Source organism: Lissotriton vulgaris, chromosome 1_2, assembly GCF_964263255.1.
Source record: "Lissotriton vulgaris chromosome 1_2, aLisVul1.2, whole genome shotgun sequence".
Taxonomy (NCBI): Eukaryota; Metazoa; Chordata; class Amphibia; order Caudata; family Salamandridae; genus Lissotriton; species Lissotriton vulgaris.
In genome coordinates, this window is record NC_141686.1 from 252,960,680 (window position 1) to 252,982,544 (window position 21,865).

The 21,865-nt window shown below is 45.5% G+C and overlaps 1 pseudogene; it reads right to left on the reverse strand.

Moving 5' to 3' along the window:
* Window positions 1–12,378: 12,378 nt before the first annotated feature.
* Window positions 12,379–13,833, reverse strand: LOC147736431 (uncharacterized; annotated as a pseudogene).
* Window positions 13,834–21,865: the final 8,032 nt, after the last annotated feature.

Genomic DNA, 21,865 nt, shown 5'->3' on the forward strand with positions numbered 1-21,865 from the left:
CACCGACCCCACCAACCCAGACACCGCAGCCCGCAATTCAGACAGCGGATCGACGACTGCGCCAACACCCTCACCCCACTCAAGAAATCCTCCAACAACCGCCCCAGCAGGAGAGCCACCTGGTTCACCGACAAGCTACAGACCTCCAAACGCGCATGCCGGAAACTGTAGAAGATATGGCTCCACGAACGCACTCCAGACAACTACGCAGCCCACAAGGACGCCACCCGCAGACATCACCACCTTATGAAATTAGCCAAGAGATCCTCCTTCAAAGACCGCCTGGATAACAATGCACATGACAGCAAAGAGCTTTTCGGCATCGGAAAAGGAACTCTCCAACCCCAGCGCCAACGCCAACGACATACCGCCCTCACAAGAACTGTGCAACTCACTGGCCATCTTCTTCCACCGCAAGATCGCTGACATCCATGACAGCTTCAACAACATGACCGCCCCGACTACGCCAGACCCCACCTCCCATGTGAACAGCACCAGCGCCAACCGCCTGAACTCCTGGTCCAACGTCAACAACGACGAGACACGCAAGGTCATGAACTCCATCCACTCAGGATCTCCGTCTGACCCGTGCCCACACCACGTATTCTACAAAGCAGATGCTTCCATCGCACCCCAACTACGGAAGGTCATCAACATCTCCTTCGAAACAGCTACATTCCCGGAAAGCTGGAAACACTCCGAAATCAATGCCCTCCTCAAGAAGCCCAAGGCAGACCCCAAGGACCTCAAGAACTTCTGGCGAATCTCCTTGCTCCCATTCCCGGCGAAAGTCATCGAGAAAATCGTCAACATGCAACTGGTCCACCACCTGGAAGACAACAACATCTTGGACCCATCCCATTCCGGGTTCAGACGAAAGTGAAACCACAGCACTGAGACAGCCCTCATCGCCGCCACAGATGACATCAGGCGCCAACTAGACAACCGCGAAACATCAGCCCTCATCCTCCTGCACCTGTCAGCCGCCTTCGACACGTTCTGCCATCGCACTCTAAAGACATGCCTCCTAGAAGCCGGAATCCAAGAGAAGGCCCTTGACTGGACCACGTCCTTCATCTCCGGCAGAATCCAGAGCGTCCGCCTCCCGCCCTTCCGATCCGAGGCCACCAACATCATCTGCGGCATCCCCCAGGGCTCATCTCTCAGCTCACGCTGTTCAACATCTACATGGCCCCCCTCACACAAGTGGTCCGCCAACACAACCTCAATATCATCTCCTACGCTGCCGACACCCAGTTCATCCTCTCCCTCACAAGGACTCACACACCGCCAAAGCCAACCTCCATGAGGGAATGAAGGCCATCGCCGACTGGATGAGGAACAGCCCTCTGAAGCTGAACTTGGACAAGACGGAGGTACTCATCCTCGGACCCACCCCCTCAGCCTGGGACGACTCCTGGTGGCCGACCACACCTGGAGCAGCACCAACACCCACCGACCATGCACGCAACCTAAGATTCATCCTCGACTCCTCCCTCTCCATGTCTAAACAGGTCAACGCCGTCTCCTCCTCCTGCTACGACACCCTCCACATGCTCCGCAGGATCTACAAGTGGATCCCAACTGAAACAAGAAGAACGGTGACACAGGCCCTCGTCAGCGGCAGACTGGACTATGGCAACGTACTCTAAGCAGGAATCCCAGTCAAACACCCATGACGACTACAACGCACCCAAAGCGCCTCCGCCAGCCTCGCCCTCGCCGCTGTTCCCTGTATCCAACGAACAACCTCCGGTGGCAGATCATTCTCCTACCTCGCCGCCAAGACCTGAAACTCCCTCCCCATCCACCTACAGCAGACCCAAGACCTACTCGCCTTCAGAAGACTCCTCAAGACCTGGCTCTTCAAGCAGTAGCGGTACCCCCCCACCTCAGCGCCTTGAGACCCTCACGTGTAAGTAGCATGCTTTACAAGAACTCTGATTGATTGATTGATTGATTGATTGATTGATTGATTGATTGGGAATCGCTCTGCTCAAAGATAATAAAGATTTCCCTCAGACAGCTGGGTGCCCCATACCGCCTCTAGTTTGCGCAGATGATGCAGTTTTAATGTCACAAACGCAAGTAGGATTACAAAGGGTCCTAGATAGCTTTTCTAATTTTTTGCGTAACCTTGGACTGAAGGTGAATACCTCAAAGACTTTTATAATGAGGTGTGGCCATGGCAGATGAGGATGTAGGGATATGTTTTTCGACGGTCAGAAAATAGCCCCAAACAAGAGATTCTCGTACCTTGAAATACTTTTTCAACAAAATGATTCATGGGCACAAGCTGTGTTAGCTAAGAAACTAGGGGCATATAATCAAGACTCGGCGATAAAATTATCGCCGCTTTATCGGCAGAAAACTGCTGATAAAGTGGCTATAATGGGCTTGATAATATGCTCTATGGAATTCCAATCGAAGCTCCTGTTAAATGTCCTTCCCATCTAACATGGGCTTCGATTGGAATTTCCCTCATTTAGGTTTACCCATACTTTTGACAGATATCATACAAAGTCAGTATTTATGCAGGTAAATCCAAAAGATGGCCTGGACCTATATTCGGAGTATGTAATAAAAGATTTGAAAGAACTGTCCATGAAGAGCACCAAGGAGTTCATGACACAGAACCATGACCACATGATGAAATACAACAACCTAATGGAAAAAATAAAAGCTAGATCAGATGTCGTGGTAAGATGGTCTGACAAGGGGGGAAACATTGTCTTATGGCCATTAGAAATGTACAATAAGGAAGCATTATCACAGCTCCAAGACCATGAATGCTACACCAGAATCAGTCCAACCCACACCATAGGAATACAACCGAAATATCACAACGAACTTTACAGATGGAAAGGAATGGGACTGTTAAGCAAACAAGAATTTGAGTTCTTAAAAAATGATTATCCGGTGACTCTGCAACTTTACCTAATTCCCAAAATTCACAGGAATGACAAAGAACCCCCGGGTAGACCGATCATATCAGCCATGGGGAGTCTCTTTGAGAATACCAGTGTTTTTATAAACCATTTCCTACAGCCTGAAGTGAACGCGCTACCCGCCTACATTAAAGACACGGGAGACTTTTTGTGTGAAATATTTGATGTGGAATGGAAAAAGCACTATGTATTCATGACTTTGGATGTACAATCATTATACACCAGCATACGGCACAAAGATGGTTTACATGCACTAAAACACTACTTGGGAAAGAGACCAATCACTTTGCACAAACACACCTGTATCTTATTGGAAATGCCGGAGTGGTGTTTAACCAATAACACTTTCTTATTTGACAGACTCCATTATAAACAAATGCAAGGGTCAGCCTTGGGAACTTGCTTCTCCCCCAGTTATGCGAATCTGGATATGGGCTGGTGGGAGGAGCAAGTACTGAAAGTCACACAGTCAGAAATAATGAACACCAATGTTATTCTGTATAAACGTTTTATTGACGACATTTTTATCCTATGGCAGGGCAGTGTTGAAAGTGCAGAGAAATTTGCTTGTGATATAAATGAAAATGCTTTAAACTTGAAGTTTACCTGTAACACCAGTACCACCACGATACAATTCCTAGATTTAGAATTATTCACTGAAAACAGTAAAATACAGACATGCACGTACCGCAAACCTACAGCAGGCAACACACTGCTGCATGCACAGAGCTTCCACCCTAAATCACTCAAGGAATCAATCCCATACGCAGAATGTTTGAGGATGACTCGCAACTGCAGTACAGATAAAGAACTGACAGTAGCAAAAGAGAATTTATACTCTAGACTCCAAAAGAGAGGGTACACCGAGAAAACCTGTCAAAATGCAGAACTCAAATGTAAGAACAAAGCTAGGAAAGACCTCCTTTTTCCCCCTAAAGCAGTCACAGGTACTGAGAAAAAGAAGCGCCAGCCACCTAGATTGATCACAAGTTATAACAAGTACCATACGAACCTCCGAAAAATCCTCACTAGACATTGGCCCCTGGTACGGAATGATCTGACCATTGGCAAAACGTGTGGGAAAACCCCTTTGATGACTTTCAGGAAAGCCAAATCGATGCACAGCCAATTGATGTGCAATGCCCCAGCTATCAGAAAACCCACCAACTGGTTACAAACGCAAAAAGGTTTCAAAAAATGCACCAAATGCAAAGCGTGCAACCATGGGACAAACACAACCAATGTCTCAGTACCCTTTGGACAGAAACCCTACAAAATCTGAGATTTGAACTCATGTAAAACGGAGTATGCGGTGTATGTGTTGGAGTGCATATGTGGTAAAAGGTACGTGGGGAGCACCATCCACGCAGTGCACGTCAGAATACTCGAACACCTCCGGGCAATAGCCAATGACGATCAGGCTCATCCAGTAGCAAGACACATAAACCAGCTACATGCAGGTGACACCCAAAACCTGTCTTATTTCGTCATCGACAGTGTCCCGAAAAACAACAGGGCAGGAAACCGCAAACTGGCTCTACGACGGTTAGAGTCCAGATACATATTCCTACTAAACTCCAAGTTCCCTATAGTTTAAACGCGGACGAAGCCCTGAATGTACAACTGTAGTCCAGTCTGTACTGTCTCTGACCCGAGTACCATTCCTACAGAACATCTGCAGTTCACCTACTTAAGTAACATTTATCACATGTACATATAAGCACTACACTAGCATTTCTAATATATCATTTTGTAATTTACCAATCCGACACAATGGGCCCGATTCACAGAATTAACTTAAGACTCAATCCTAAACTTACTACTATTTTGGTATTCACAGAATGCACTTACTACTTTTGGCATTCACAGAATGAACTTACTACTTTTAGTATTCACAGAAGTTAGGATTTTGTCTTAAGACAGACTTAAGACAAATTTAAGACAAAATCCTAACTTCTGTGAATACCAAAAGTAATAAGTTCATTCTGTGAATGTCAAAAGTAGTAAGTGCATTCTGTGAATACCAAAATAGTAGTAAGTTTAGGATTGAGTCTTATGTTCATTCTGTGAATCGGGCCCCTTATAATTGGTTTTAGACACATAGAATTCTAACACACACCAATCCCAGTTCTCTAGCTCCACTTGGAGATGAGGCTACATGCGCATACCAAGCAGACCGGGACTACCTCCTTGAGCAGGGGCATGGCATCAACTGAGAACTTAAGGGCTCTGATCATTTAGCAGACATAGGCCCACAGTTCAGACTCAACCAAGCAATATTTAATCACAATCACGCAGCATATTCTCTAGCGCGTAGATGTTTCCGATGCCCCACACAAACTATTGTGTTTGACACTTATTTACATAATGCCCGTCCTGCCTCACATGCGATCATAAGTACAATTTAGTCACAAATTAATAACAGTCGGTCATGTGTATGCACAACACATTTCTAATTGTTACTGTTATTTTTAATTTTAATTTTATATTCAATTTATGCGCGTATGTGATTCTAAACATATGGTACATGTGTCGATTTGTAAAGCACTGTAAATAATGTATCACAGAAAGTGTAAACAGACTGAGCCATGACTAATGAGAAATCTGTATTTCAAGAACTCTTCTATGTCTGTCAATAGTGTCATGAAAACATCACCATGACAACCAAATACAAGTTGAAACCTGTTAGGCAATTATGTTACATGTAACCCTGTATATATACTGTGAGATAAGTTTATGCAGATGTAGTGAACAAGGCGTGAGCAAGCTGCCGAAACGCGTCTAAGCAGCAACTGAGAAAATACATTTTCTTTGGATTATGATTCATGGAGTCAGCGCCTTTCTTAATTGAGAGTTTGGACTGGTTTTCAATGTATATGTATACTAGCAACCCGTCCCGACGTTGTCCGGGTATGAATTGCTGCCGGCCAGTAGTATATTGTTTTGTAGGATTTCGTTTTGATAGCATTTCTTATCTATGACAGGCCTGTGAAACTCTCCGATTCACAGTGCACTGCTGATGCACTTAAGAGTGAGCATTCAGTAGTGTGTGAACTCGAGTTTCCTTACTTTATTTTTCCTTGCAATATTATATAGCGCGAACTCGACAACATGGCATGAGCACGATTTACATTACAGAAGAACACATTCATTTGTGGTAGGCACGGGGAGACAAAGCAATTTGCCTGGAATCACAGGATGTTGACCTGATGCCGCGATTCGAACGTTGCTCCCCAGCTCTAAAGTTCGCAATTCTAGACCTTGTGGCGGGAGGTGTGTCTAAAAGTGCATGTCGGTGCTGGCCATCAATGAGAGAGACCTGTGCATTTTTCAAATCGGTGGTGAAAAAATATGAGTATGTTGCTGGAGATGTGGGCCGCCGGGCCACCAATGTACTTACCGGGGGAGGGTAAACACCCATTATTCCGCAACTTTCTTTCCGCAGACCATCACTCCGCATACTTTCATTATGAAAGTACCATGACTCCGCAATGCCATTATAACGCAGGGAATTACATTTTATATGCTTTTACCACACATACATTTACAACGAAATTTGTTGTAAATGCATGAATGGTAAAAGCATGTTTTTTTTTAATGTTTGGATAAGGTAAGTATAGGTATAGGGGTATATGTTTTGGGGTACTGAGGTATATGTTTTGGGGTGTTTGGGTATTTTAAGGGTTCAGATATAGTTTTGGGTTATGGGGTACAGGGGTAGTTTTAGCATTTAGGGATAGGTACGGGTTTTGGGGCACAGGCGTATTTTTAGGGTTCAGAGCTAGGTTTGGGTTTTGGGGTATAGGGGTATTTTTAGGGTTCAGGGGTAGTTTTGGGTTTTGGGGTACAGGGGCATTTTAAGGTTTCAGGGCTAGGTTTGGGTTTTGGAGTACAGGGGTATTTTTAGGGTTCAGGGCTATGTTTCGGTTTTAAGGTACAGGGTTATTTTTATGGTTCAGGGCTAGGTTTGGGTTTTGGGGTGCAGGGGTATTTTTAGGGTTCAGGGGTAGGTTTGGGTTTTGGGGTACAGGGGTATTTTAAGGGTTCAGGGCTAGGTTTGGGTTTTGGGGTACAGGGGTATTTTAGGGTTTAGGGGTAGGTTTGTTTTTTGGGATACAGGGGTATGTTTAGGATTTAGGCATAGATTTGGGTTTTGGGTTACAGGGTATATTTATAGGGTTGAGATGGGTTAGTGTTTAAGTGTGTTGGGGTATTTTAAGGAATAAGGGTGGGATTTGATTATGGGGTGCAGGGGTATTTAAAGAGAGCAGAGTGAACACCCGGAGCTGGAATTTACAGAACCGCAGACTCAAGCATTCTAGGACCAATTTCTGTCTATCAACTGTCTCCAACACGGATAGCTTGACTCCAGTGGAGTGGAGAGCATGGGACTCACGTCAGAGCATACCCATACCAATCGGGGTGACAAATGCAAAAACAACAGTTGATGGACAGAATGCAGAACAATGCCATACATTCACCCCAGTACAGAGATCTGGGTCTAAATCCATCGTTTTTTTGCACTCCACACCACCCCAGTTCAGACATGTCCATATGCAAATCAGCCATGACCCTGTGCCTCATGGGAACAGTCCAGCCCAAAGGACGGTACGTACCACACGCCCCCAGAATTTGTCACGCCCCCCAGCTCAAGCCCACAGCACAACGCAGATAGGCCCACAAGGGACTACTTTGCTGGCACGGTTCTTTTACATTTTTAAATGTATATGGTGGGCGTCTGCATAGCCTATGTCCTTCTGCTGCAACTGCCCTTTCCAACGCTGTATTGGGTGTTGTGATTGGTGCTGTGGTTCCTGAGATTACCCGCCTCAAAGGTTTGGGCTCTCTCTTTATTATATTAGTATGGATGTATATACCCAATAAAAGTACTCCTGCCGGTAATCCTTCGCCTTTCGCTGGGGTGGCTCGCAGCCGGGTGAGTAGCCGGTACTTCAGTATAACAACAGAACGGCGTTCCAAAGCTTGCACTGAGGTCCAATAACAACAACACACAGATAAAGTCCAAGTAAGTCGGGTTTATTCACGCCATAAGCCCAACGTGACGCGTTTCGCGTTTGTGATGAAGCGCTCTGTGGAGCGCGAAACGCGTCACGTTGGGCTTATGGCGTGAATAAACCTGACTTACTTGGACTTTACCCATGTGTTGTTGTTATTGGACCTCAGTGCACGCGTTGGAACGCCGCTCTGTTGTTATATATATATATACTAGCAACCCGTCCCGACGTTGTCCGGGTATGAAATGCTGCCGGCCAGTAGTATATTGTTTTGTAGGATTTCGTTTTGATAGCATTTCGTATCTGTGACAGGCCTGTGAAACGCTCTGATTCACAGTGCACTGCTGATGCACTTAGGAGTGCGGATTTAAAAGTGTGTGAACTCGAGTTTCCTTACTTTATTTTTCCTTGCAATATTATATAGCGCAAACTCGACAACATGGCATGAGCACGATTTACATTACAGAAGAACACATTCATTTGTGGTAGGCACGGGGAGACAAAGCAATTTGCCTGGAATCACAGGATGTTGACCTGATGCCGAGATTCGAACGTAGCTCCTCAGCTCTAAAGTTCGCAATTCTAGAACTTGTGGCGGGAGGTGTGTCTAAAAGTGCATGTCGGTGCTGGCCATCAATGAGAGAGACCTGTGCATTTTTCAAATTGGTGGTGAAAAAATATGAGTATGTTGTTGGAGATGTGGGGGAGGGTAAACACCCATTATTCCGCAACTTTCTTTCCGCAGACCATCACTCCGCATACTTTCATTATGAAAGTACCATGACTCCGCAATGCCATTATAACGCAGGGCATTACATTTTATATGCTTTTTACCACGCATACATTTACAACGAAATTTGTTGTAAATGCATGAATGGTAAAAGCATGTTGTTTTTTAATGTTTGGATAAGGTAAGTATAGGTATAGGGGTATATGTTTTGGGGTACTGAGGTATATGTTTTGGGGTGTTTGGGTATTTTAAGGGTTCAGATATAGTTTTGGGTTATGGGGTACAGGGGTAGTTTTAGCGTTTAGGAATAGGTATGGGTTTTGGGGCACAGGCGTATTTTTAGGGTTCAGGGCTAGGTTTGGGTTTTGGGGTATAGGGGTATTTTTAGGGTTCAGGGGTAGTTTGGGGTTTTGGGGTACAGGGGTATTTTAAGGGTTCAGGGCTAGGTTTGGGCTTCGGGGTACAGGGGTATTTTTAGGGTTCAGGGCTAGGTTTGGGTTTTGGGGTATAGGGGTATTTTAGGGTTCAGGGGTAGGTTTGGGTTTTGGGGTACAGGGTTATTTTTATGGCTCAGGGCTAGGTTTGGGTTTTGGAGTGCAGGGTTATTTTTAGGGTTCAGGGGTAGGTTTGGGTTTCGGGGTACAGGGGTATTTTAAGGGTTCAGGGCTAGGTTTGGGTTTTGGGGTACAGGGGTATTTTAGGGTTCAGGGGTAGGTTTGTCTTTTGGGGTACAGGGGTATTTTTAGGATTTAGGTATAGATTCTGGTTTTGGGGTACAGGGTATATTTATAGGGTTGAGATGGGTTAGTGTTTAAGTGTGTTGGGGTATTTTAAAGAATAAGGATGGGTTTTGATTATGGGGTGCAGGGGTATTTAAAGAGAGCAGGGTGAACACCCGGAGCTGGAACGTACAGAACCTGGGGAAAAAAACAATGAAATATTTGCCACAACGGCACCACAGTTGATGAATAGAATGCAGAATAATGTCATACATTCACCCCAATACAGAAATTATGGCATAAATCCTTCTTTTGTTTTGGATTCCACACCACCTCAGCCTTGAACCTGTACCTCATGGGCACGTTCCAGGCCAAACTGACAAGACATGTCTTTCCTGGATTGGACTCAAACATTCTAGGACCAATTTCTGTCTATCAGCTGTCTTCAACCAGGACAGCTTGACTCCAGTGGTGTGGAGAGCATGGGACTCACGTCTGAGCATACCCAATCCACTCGGGGTGACAAATGCAAAAACAACAGTTGATGGACAGAATGCAGAACAATGTCATACATTCACCCCAGTACAGAGATCTGGGTCTAAATCCATCGTTTTTTTGCACTCCACACCACCCCAGTTAAGACATGGCCATATGCAAATCAGCCATGACCCAGTGCCTCCTGGGAACAGTCCAGCCCAAAGGGCGGAACGTACCACACGCCCCCAGCATTTGTCACGCCCCCCCAGCACAAGCCCACAGCACAATGCAGACACGCCCACAAGGGACTACTTTGCTGGCACGGTTCTTTTACATTTTAAATGTATATTGTGGGCCTTCTGCATAGCCTATGTCCTTCTGCTGCAACTGCCCTTTCCAACGCTGTATTGGGTGTTGTGATTGGTGCTGTGGTTCCCGAGTTTACCTGGCCAAAAGGTGCAAGTTCTCTCTTTATAATAGTAGTATAGATATATATATATATATATATATATATATATATATATATATATATATATATATATCCACACGGGTTCTCACCAAACAGCGCCGAAGTATCGTGTCACACCAACGCCATCAGAAAACGGCAGACCCAAAGTTTCCGTGTGTAATTTAGTTTATTCTGCAACACACGGACAGCATAACGTTTCGGCCTCCACGAGGCCTTGGTCACATTTATATATATATATATATATTTATATATTATATATTTTTTCTCCTTTCCTTCTTTTGTATCAGCACACGGGCTTGGAGAGGTTTTTTTTTCTCCATGCATGTGGAGATTTACCTGTTTTTCTAGTGGCAGTGGCCTCTGGGTATTCATCTATGTGACATTCATGATTTTGAATTCACACTAAGGTGGTTTGGTGCATTGTACATTCGTATTTGCTTACTCTGCTTACTTTTTGTGGGGAGGCAAAAACTTTATTAAGTGCTTAAAATTTGCGATACATAGTTTTTAAGGAAGTGGTACTTCTCCCCTTAGGAAGGGCAGTCCACTTTAACTTTTCAATCAATGTATTTTCACATTTACATTCCATCAGTTTGAGATTCAGATATATCTGCAATGAGTGTGTTTATTACGGTTGTAAGGGGGCTGACATTTTACAGAGTACAGTGGGGAAGGAGGGTTTTGTTACAGTTGTTCCTCTTCCTCACTTTCCTTTTTGTCCATTGCTGCATAGTCTCTTAGCAGGTTGAGAACCATCCTGCGGCAACGGTCTCTGTTTACCTCATCAGGAGAATGTCCTTCATACAACAGAGGAATCTCCAACACCTGGATAGCTTCCTCTGTGTGCGTCCCTGGAAACAGCTCATAAAGAATGGACTGGTCCGTTATGTTCTTGTAGGGGATGAGGGCTACCAGTTCTTGTCGTAAGCCAGCCCTTAGTGTCAGGGCAAAGGGGCAGGCCCAGAAAAGATAGTGTGCAGATTCCTCTGCGGGGCGTCCCTTAGGCAGTTCCTGTGCAGGGATAGGTCTCTGCTGTGCATGAATGACCTCACTCGCAGGCCCCCTTGACGGTCATCCATGCTATGTCCTTGTGTCTGTTGGTCAGAATTGGGGAGGGTACATTCCCCCACACGTGCGTTGCCATTACTGGTGGCAGGTCGCTCACTGGTTCAGTGGTGTCCATGGGCCTGATCATTTTGTGGTTTGTCTTGGGCTTCCAAAGGCTAGGAGTAACACAGTTCAGCCCAAATTCCTCCACAAAATGTTCTACCTTCCTGTAGGACCATGGGAGGTCCCAGTGGAATGTCACTGCATTCTCTCACTTATCCCATCCCAGCCGTCTCCACACGGGGAGGAGGAAAAAGCGGAACACCTTGTAGGCGGAGTGGTCCTTGTTCACATTTGACAGGGTTATTCGGACGCAGCCACACACAAAGCAGGCCCTATGGATCGTTGAGATGTCCGGGACTGCCTTCCCCCCCTTGTGGTGCTTAATGTGCATGACTGACCTTTTCAGCGTGTCATCTTTGAGTGCCAGACAAAGTGGAACACCATGCTGTTGAGGGCCTGTGCTAAATTGGACAGGCCTTTGTCACATACTGCAGCACGGGCAGTGCGTCGTTCCTGAGCATCAGAGGCTTCCTTTCAATGCTCAGGATTCTCAGACTCTAGAGGCACCTTGGCCAGGCATTTGTTCCAGCTCTCTGCAGCCGCCCCTGGTCCTCCGAACCAGACGACAAGGATCTACATCAGTCCTGCCTCGCTGGGGAAGGGGAGAGGCTCATTGTAGAGGTCCCATCCCCTGAAGAGTTTCGCCTGTGACTTGTCCACGTTGACAAAATCCTAACTTCTGTGAATACAAAAAGTAGTAAGTTCATTCTGTGAATACCAAAAGTAGTAAGTGCATTCTGTGAATGCCAAAAGTAGTAAGTGCATTCTGTGAATACCAAAATAGTAGTAAGTTTAGGATTGAGTCTTAAGTTCATTCTGTGAATCGGGCCCTAAGAGTTTAACTTAATACTTAAAGACTAATTATCAAGTCAAAGCGATTGGTTACAAACACAAGTGACAAGGCTACTTTCAGGGCTTGTTCAGCCTCCTGTTGGGTCTCTTGTGCTGGGCCTTCCTTCTCTGCAGCAGTTGCTTCCTGTTGCACAATGGCTGCTCCACACTCTTGGCTGGGCTTGGGGTCTACCTTCTCCAGGGTGCCGGGCAGGTCTTGCTCTTGGTCCTCGATGGAGGTCTCCACCTCTTCTACTCTAGCTGGCGATGGGGGTGGGGACGCTTCCATGGAGGTTGCCAGCGCCTCATCTCCTTCAGAACTTTCGACACTTTCTCGAGTTGCTCATCTGGGTTGTCTTGTTCTAGCTGCTCTTCCTCTTCCAGGTCCTCAAGCCGGAGTAGGGGATGGGGGTGCTCACAGGTCCCTTGCTGGTTTCTTCATAATCCTGTGAGTGTCTCCTTTTCCTGAGCTCCTGAGTTGTCCTGGGCTCTTCATCCTGGTCCTCAGTGGCGGTTGGCGCGAGCGTCTCCATTGGCTCAATGCACTCACTGGGCCCAGGGATGGCAGGTGGGGTATGTCCGGGTGTCTTTAGCTCTAGCACCATGGCAGTGTCCCCGTTGGGCTTGGGTTTGTCCTGTTTAGAGCCTTTCCCTCTCCCAGTCCCCCTTCCCCGCCACGGGGCAGGTAATGGAGGTCTGGGCTTGTCTGCCTCCTCCTGTTGGTCTCTCCACAGAGGTTTGGCAGCTTGGGCGTAGGATTCAGCTCTTTTTGGGCAGTTCTTAAAGAGATGGCCTACACCCACACGGAGGTTGCATGGGGTTTCCTCTTTGCAGGTCTTTGCTGTGTGCCTTTCTTATTTGCAGTTCCTGCAAACTTGCGCCGTGCAATCCTTGCCATGTGGTCTGGTTTGCTGCACCTGTTGCATAGTTTGGGCTGCCCAGGGTAGTAGAGGTATCTTGAGTTGCGCCCTAGGGAGAAGCTGGAAGGGTGGTGGATTCCATCTGGGGCTGACGGGTCCTCCTTCAGCTTCACCATTGCTGTCCATTTACCATCCCAGATGCCGTCACTGTCCAGGTTGCGGGAGGGTTCTTTCGTCACTGTGCAGTGGCGGCGTAGAAAGGTTGTCAGGTCTTGGATATTGACGTGTGGGTTGTAGATGTGCACGGTCATTCTCTTGACTTCCAGCACGAGCTGACATTCCAGGTGGAAGTTAGAGAAAAGTTTCTTCTCCCATTGTGACGACCACATCTACCAATACCTCCAGCATATTTGTTCAGACATGACGGTAAGCAGGTAGGTGCCTTTGGGTGCATCTGACATGATGCACAGGATTTCTGCTGCTGTCAAACCCATCTTGGTTACCAGCTGCTCAGTGAAGATCTTCCTGCTCAGGTGCGGTGTGGAGCCATCTGGTTCCACCTTCCTCTGCAGCTTTACGGTGTTGTGGAACCATGGATTCAGCGGTCTGCTCATCTTGCTGTTCTGCTGTGCTGTGCCCAGAAGAAGAGGAGGTCCTCAGGGAGCTGGCTGCTGGTAGGTAATCCTTACGGCCAGTAGACAGGGTCCCCCCTTTAGATGGGTGGAGGACACTGGCAGACCGTCAGTGGTAGGGGTCTCCTTCAGGCTGGCAAGGGATTCCCCAGCTGGCAGGCAGCTCCTGCAGGTAGCCCACAGCAAGTAGAAAGTCAACAGCAGGCAGGAAGGCAGTCCAAAGCAGGTAGGCAGCTCGAGCTGTCAAGGCAGCCCCAGCGAGTCAGGCCGCTCCAGCAGGTCAGGTAGCCCTAGGAGGCAGGCAGCTCCAGGCGGCGGGAGGCTTCAGCAGGCAGGAGTCCTCAGCAGGCAGGAAGGCAGGTCCAGAAAGCAGGTATCCTCAGCAGGCAAAGCTTCAGCAGTAGCACTTAAACGTGCATTTGTGTGGGTAAAAGCACAAAGTAGCTCTTTTGCAGAACAGTGACCTCGTGGTGTCTACCCTCCCAGGTAAGTATTTATTTATTTATTTATTTATTTTTATCTACCTATCCGTCAAGCCCTTCTCTCAGCCAGTCAGCCAAGCCAGCCAGCCACGCTATCCAGCCTTGCCTTACAGCCTGGCCAACGAATCCAACAACCTCGGCTCAGGGTACTTAGCACCGCCTTCCATCCTGTCCAGCCCGGCCCTTCACCCAGCATCCAACTAGCCCAGCCGAACAGTGCGAACCACTTCACAGTCAGCCATTAGCCGGTCGGACCCAGGAGAGCTTCACCGGACATTGGGTCAGCTTAGCCTTTCGGCTCCGCCTATCAACCGAGGACATCAGCTTGGCCTCATCAGCAATAGCGGGCCTGCACAGCAGTCCAACTCAGCCCACCGGCTTAGATAAACAAGCATTAAAAATGCAATAGGTCTCGCCTTTTTAATACGTTACAGCCATTTGCGTTGCTATACAATACCATTAGCAAAGCACAGGGCTTTAACTTGGTCAAAGGCGAGACCATTTGCATTTTCAATGCTTGTTTTTTATTCCTATAGAAATGGAAGGCCTTCAAAATCTTCTTCAGATGTTGGAGGACAAGAGTTAAAATAGTAATTCACCTTATTTTCTTTTGTGGGCATAGTACAATGGGTGAACTGCTGTTTCATTTACCTCAACTAACAGTTTAAATGCAAGAGGGTCTCAGCGGCATTCTTTAGCTACTGACGAGGAATAAACAGCTATGCTCATCCGAGTCAGTGGTGCTGCCAGAGGCAATTATAAATCTTTGAGCTTGACTATGGCAATAGCAGATTTCTTATGTGATAGATGATGCGTAAAACATAGGGTTCCACAAAATATACCTTTCTAATACTGTCGCAATATGTTCTTACAGTGTTTTTTTTTTTTTTTTTTTTGTAAAAATATACTTTATTTAAAATATTTGTCAGGTTTACATTTTAAGCAGTCCCTTATATTTGGGTGCTGTACATTTAACCATTCTCAAAGAAGCGCATCAGGCTATCTTTGGTGGTTTTCCATCAAGATTTCTCATTTTACCCATCCAGACCAACTCCTGATTTTCCAGGTTTCCTTTGCCCACTCTTGTCCAAATCTATGGGTGTCTATGCACATGTAAGAGAACATTTTAGTGAAAACAAGTTTTTGGCATTCTTTTTCCGTGATTGCTTGGTGTTTGTACAAGGAAAGGTTCCTGTTTTCCCACATCGCCTCTTTCACGCAGTTTATTATTCTCCATAGTGTCCTTTCTTTATTTGCATTGCAATTCATGCCCAACCCATATAGAACCAGTTCATAGGACAGGGATGCCTGTCCTGTTAGTTCTTTAATGAGCTGTCCCATTGCCTTCCACATGCTTTGTGCTCCGCCGCAGTTCCAAATGAAGTGCATCAGGGATTCATCTGCTGCACAGCCTGGTGTTGGGCATCTTGCTGTTTTTGCCAGTTTCCTTGCATGTTGGAATTGTTTCACGGGTAGGCATTTGGATACCATCATCCATGCCAAGTCTTTCTGGGAGTTTGTCAAGTCTTTGTGGTTCACCATCTCCCAAACCTTCCCTGATTGCTTCTCTGATAAGTTGTTTACCATTGTCACTGAGTCTGTTTCTTTCAGTTCTTTGCTTAAGGCCATCCGGGGTGTGATGTCCTTCGCTTGGATTTGTCTCTCTTTCAGCTTCTTGAAGAAAGGCTTGATGCCTTTGTACGCAGGGGGTGGTTCTAGTAAAAAAGGCTTTGTATTGTCCAGATTACATATGCCCTCTGTTGATAAGATGAAGCTTGTAGCAAACAGAGTGTAGGCAGCCACATGTGAGTCTTTCTTTGCATTCCCCAGTATGTTTTTAACAAAATGTGACATCAGGAAGTCATGGAGGTTTGGCAGGTCTTTCCCTCCTTTTGTGGGTAGTTTAAAAACTGTGTCTCTTTTTAGTTTTTCAATTTTTGACCCCCAAAAGAAGTTTGCAAAAAGTCTTTGTGTCACTTTTGTCCACCTGTATGATGGAGGGAAAATCATGGCAATAAACATCAGGATTGGTAGACATATTGCTTTCAGCACCAAGACTTTCCCTTCCAGGGAAAGTTTTCTTGTCGTCCAGAGCGCCATTTTCTGCTTGAGCTTTGTCTGGATCTTCTCCCAGTTTATTTCTCCCGCCATGTCCTGTGAAAAAAGAATCCCCAGTATTTTTACTGGGTCTTTGGAAGGTTTCACTGGGAGCTGAGACAGTTTGTCCCATTGTCCCACCGTCATGCAGTGTGTTTTCTCCACATTCACCTGTAGCCCAGCTGCTAGGGAAAAGAGTTGGGTTATAAGGAAAGTTCTTTTCATGGATCTAGTATCAGTGCAAGCAATGGTGACATCGTCCATGTATGCTACACATTTGACCTGTTTGCCTTGGCTGCCCGGTACCAGAGGCCCAGTTATGCACTTGTCCTTCCTGATGGCACATAGGAGAGGTTCAATTGCACATACAAAGAGTGCCGGTGATAAGGGGCATCCTTGTCTGACCCCCGATTCAATGTGGAACCCCTCAGATAGTGTACCATTTATAAGGACCTGGCTTTCACATCCAGTGTATATTAAGCCAATAGTTTTGATGAAACCTTCTGGGAATCCCATTTTCCTGAGCACTTTGAAAAGGTATTCATGACTTAGGGAGTCAAAGGCTTTCTGGAAATCAAGGGCCAAGATAGCTAGTGGATTCCCCCTGTCTTTCGCTAACCACAAGGTGTCTCTAATGATGGTCAAACTGTCCCAGATTTTCCTTCCTGGGACCGCACATGTTTGGTCTGGGTGCACGATGGAGGCCAGCACCTTTCTGCATCTTCCTGCCAGGACTTTACTTAGGATCTTACTGTCCACATTCAAGAGGGTGATTGGCCTCCAATTGTTGATGTCCAGCTTGTCCCCCTTTTTCTCCAGCAGTTTTATGATGCCCTGTGGAAAGGAGGGGGGTAAAACATGTTTTTCCAAGCATTCTTTCAACAAACTCCAAAAATCCTTTGCAATAAGCCCCCAGAAAGTTTTGTAAAACTCCCATGGAAGGCCGTCTTGCCCAGGGGCTGATCCTTTTGGGGCTTCCTGAATGATTTGGAATAGTTCTTCTCCTGAAATGGGGGTGGTTAGAAATTGTTGTTCCTCTTGGGATAAAGAGCTCTGCAAAGACCCTAGAAAATCTTCACATGCACTTATATCTGATGGCTCTTTTTTGTACAATTGGGAAAAAAAAGCTGTTGTTATTTTCCCTACTTTCTCTGTGCCCTTTTGTGTTTGTCCATTTGTGTCTTTCAGTTCATTCATTACCTTATGCACTTGCTGTGCCTTTTTGAAAAAAAACCTTGAGCACTTTTCATCTTCCTCAAAGATCTTGACCCTGGAGTTAAAAATGTGTTCTTTCCCTCGTTGTTTCAGCCATTCTTTCAGTTCCGTTTTTGTTTTTTCTCTTTCCTCCCCTACTTCCATTCCCCCCCTTTCCAGGTTTTCTAGCGTGATCATTCTTTGTTGTATTTCATCAAATTTTTGAAACTTTTCCTTGCTTTTGATCATGCTCTGTTTTCTGAAAAAAAGTTTTGTTTGTTTTTTTACCTCTTCCCACCATTCTGCTAAGGATGGGAAACTTTCCTTTCTGGTTTTTAAGTTGTTGTACATATCACTGTAATTTTTACATATATTTTTCTCTTGTAATAACAAGGTGTTCATTTTCCACACACCCCTCCCCATTTGACACATGTTTGAGATTTCAACGGTTGCTTTCAAGATTTTGTGGTCTGACATACCACTCTCGTTTGTTTCATAATTCCTTGCTTTTATATTTTTGGAGGTGAAAATGAAATCAATTCTTGATTTGACTTTGCCACTTTCTGCTTCCCATGTGAACCTTTGTTTTGACCCTGATTTTGCCCCTGTATCTGACAGTTGCAAATCTTTACACATGTTTTTGAGACATTTTGCAGACTTATCAATTTCGTAACAATTTTTCTTGCCACATCTGTCTGTGGGGTTTATGATGCAGTTGAAATCCCCTGTTAACACCATTGGGGTTGCACCTGCAATAAAAAGTGGGAGCATTTCAAACAGGGACATTCTTTCATTCTTGTCGGTTGGTGCATAAATATTACAGACCTTAAAGGTGGTGTTTCTGTATTGTATGGTGACCATCATAGCTCTGCCTGGCTGTATGATTTTAGTATCAAGGATTGACATTTCTTTGTTTTTTATGAGAATGCCTATTCCAGCATTCTTGTTTCCACCCCCAGACCATTTGGAGGGGCCTTCTTCCCAATATTTGGATATGTGACTGTAGTCCGTGGAGTGGGGGATTGCACATTCCTGTAAACATATAATGTCCCCTTTTTGTACTTTGCAGAGCTCAAACACTGACGCTCTTTTCACTTGTGAGCCCATTCCTCGGGCATTCCATGATATGATGTTGAACATTATATTTACAATGGTGATTACTTTGCACGATATACAATACATGTTAAACCTGAACATTTTCAAAGCTCAATGGCGACCAGATGCTGTCACATATTTGCTGACTGCTTTCACTATTTTGCGTCTCTTGCCCGCCAATTTCTTCTGCTCCCCCTAAGTATGGGGACTGTAGAAAAAGGTCTTTGTGGGGGGTTACTCCTACCTCTTGTGAGAATAAGCTATATCCTAGGTCTTCTGAGTCTGAGAGGTCCCCTAATACACTATACCTGGACCCTGAGCAGTTCTCTCTTGGTAGAGTTTTCTTCCTATTTTCTTTCTGTTCTGTTGCGGCCGGACCACTTAGGTCCGCCGTTTGTTTTTTAATTTTGATTTTATTTCTTTTTTTAACCATCTGCATTTGGCCCTCGGTGGTTTTTGTTTCCTCTTCTGAGGAGGTCTGTTCTTCTCTTTCCCTTTTTTCCTGTGCCCTGTCCTTGGCTTCTTTGATGATATTATATATATCTGTAGGAATAAGAGTACAATCTGAATCTATTTCCCTGTCTTCCACTTGTGAGTCTATGTCTGACATCCCTTTAACTTTCTTTTCACCTTCCACTATTTCTGTCACTTGAGTCTCCTCTACTACCTGTGTACTTTCCTTGGTTTGTTCCTGTTCTGCCTGTGGGGTAGGGGTAGGTTCAACCTGTATTACTTGTTTTTTTGTGTTGGGTGTTTCCCCGGTGCCTCCATCACTAACTGTCTTGAAGATTAATGGTGCCATTCTTTAAACAACAGTGCATCCTCAAGATATGAATGGTTTCTTCCGTAAAGACCCTCATTTTGTTACGGCGATCTGGAATTTTAATACTAATTGGAACGAAAGTATCGCTTTCTGAACGGTAATACTGCAGGAAGGTGAGCTTACTGAATCGACAGTCTTGTCCTCTCCCCACTGTAATGCAGCCCATCATGCATTGTGCCCCCTTCTCGTGTTGATTTGCATATTAACAGACAGACAGAAAGGTTGAAACTCTGCCCGGGAAGGGTTGTTTTGCAGACTCAGCGTTAGGATAACGTTGGTAAATGGTATTTAAATGCACTCGCTTCCAATCTTGAATTCAATCTTCCAATATGTAATTGTGCGTCTTTCTAAGTATTTAATGGTTCATTTTCCACTATGCATTTTTATCTCTTGGGTGTGTCCCAGATCTATTCGTTCGAAGGGTTCCATGAAACAAGAGCGGTACCGCAAAGGCAGCCGCGTGTTTACTTTCGCATCCCAGAGCGCAATGCGAAAATAAAAAAGCGGCTGACTTTGCCAAAGCTGAGTGAGAAGAAAAAGGTGTGTGGGCACTAATGAAGGAGAGAGTGTCACGCCACCAGTAAAGGATTTGAAACGAAACTTGCTCGGAACAATCATCCATACTAATATAATAAAGAGAGAGCCAAAAACCTTTGAGGAGGGTAATCTCAGGAACCACAGCACCAATCAAAACTCCCAATACAGCGTTGGAAAGGGCAGTTGCAGCAGAAGGACATAGGCTATGCAGACGCCCACCATATACATTTAAAAGATAAAAGAACCGTGCCAGCAAAGTAGTCCCTTGTGGGCGTGTCTGCGTTGTGCTGTGGGCTTGAGCTGGGGGGGGGGGGGGGCGTGACAAATGCTGGGGGCATGTGGTACGTTCTGCGGGCTGGACTGTTCCCATGAGGCACTGAGTCAAAGCTAAGGTGGTGTGAAGTGCAAAAAAATTGATGGATTTAGGCCCAGATCTCTGTATTGGACTGAATGTATGACATTGTTTTGCATTCTGTGTTACCTTCCGCTTTGCCATCAACAATTTGTATAGTTTCATATCTATTGATTATGTACTTTTTCTAATGTGATTTTAATTGAATGTTGTCGTATCAAAAAATAATCATAAGAAAAGAAAACAAAACAGAAGAGAAAAGAAAAAAAGAAAAAAAGAATATTTGCACCTTTAAAGAAATAATGAATATATATATTATCTATACTACTATTATAAAGAGAGAACTTGCACCTTTTGGCCAGGTAAACTCGGGAACCACAGCACCAATCACAACACCCAATACAGCGTTGGAAAGGGCAGTTGCAGCAGAAGGACATAGGCTATGCAGAAGGCCCACAATATACATTTAAAATGTAAAAGAACCGTGCCAGCAAAGTAGTCCCTTGTGGGCGTGTCTGCATTGTGCTGTGGGCTTGTGCTGGGGGGGCGTGACAAATGCTGGGGGCGTGTGGTACGTTCCGCCCTTTGGGCTGGACTGTTCCCAGGAGGCACTGGGTCATGGCTGATTTGCATATGGCCATGTCTTAACTGGGGTGGTGTGGAGTGCAAAAAAACGATGGATTTAGACCCAGATCTCTGTACTGGGGTGAATGTATGACATTGTTCTGCATTCTGTCCATCAACTGTTGTTTTTGCATTTGTCACCCCGAGTGGATTGGGTATGCTCAGACGTGAGTCCCATGCTCTCCACACCACTGGAGTCAAGCTGTCCTGGTTGAAGACAGCTGATAGACAGAAATTGGTCCTAGAATGTTTGAGTCCAATCCAGGAAAGACATGTCTTGTCAGTTTGGCCTGGAACGTGCCCATGAGGTACAGGTTCAAGGCTGAGGTGGTGTGGAATCCAAAACAAAAGAAGGATTTATGCCATAATTTCTGTATTGGGGTGAATGTATGACATTATTCTGCATTCTATTCATCAACTGTGGTGCCGTTGTGGCAAATATTTCATTGTTTTTTTCCCCAGGTTCTGTACGTTCCAGCTCCGGGTGTTCACCCTGCTCTCTTTAAATACCCCTGCACCCCATAATCAAAACCCATCCTTATTCTTTAAAATACCCCAACACACTTAAACACTAACCCATCTCAACCCTATAAATATACCCTGTACCCCAAAACCAGAATCTATACCTAAATCCTAAAAATACCCCTGTACCCCAAAAGACAAACCTACCCCTGAACCCTAAAATACCCCTGTACCCCAAAACCCAAACCTAGCCCTGAACCCTTAAAATACCCCTGTACCCCGAAACCCAAACCTACCCCTGAACCCTAAAAATAACCCTGCACTCCAAAACCCAAACCTAGCCCTGAG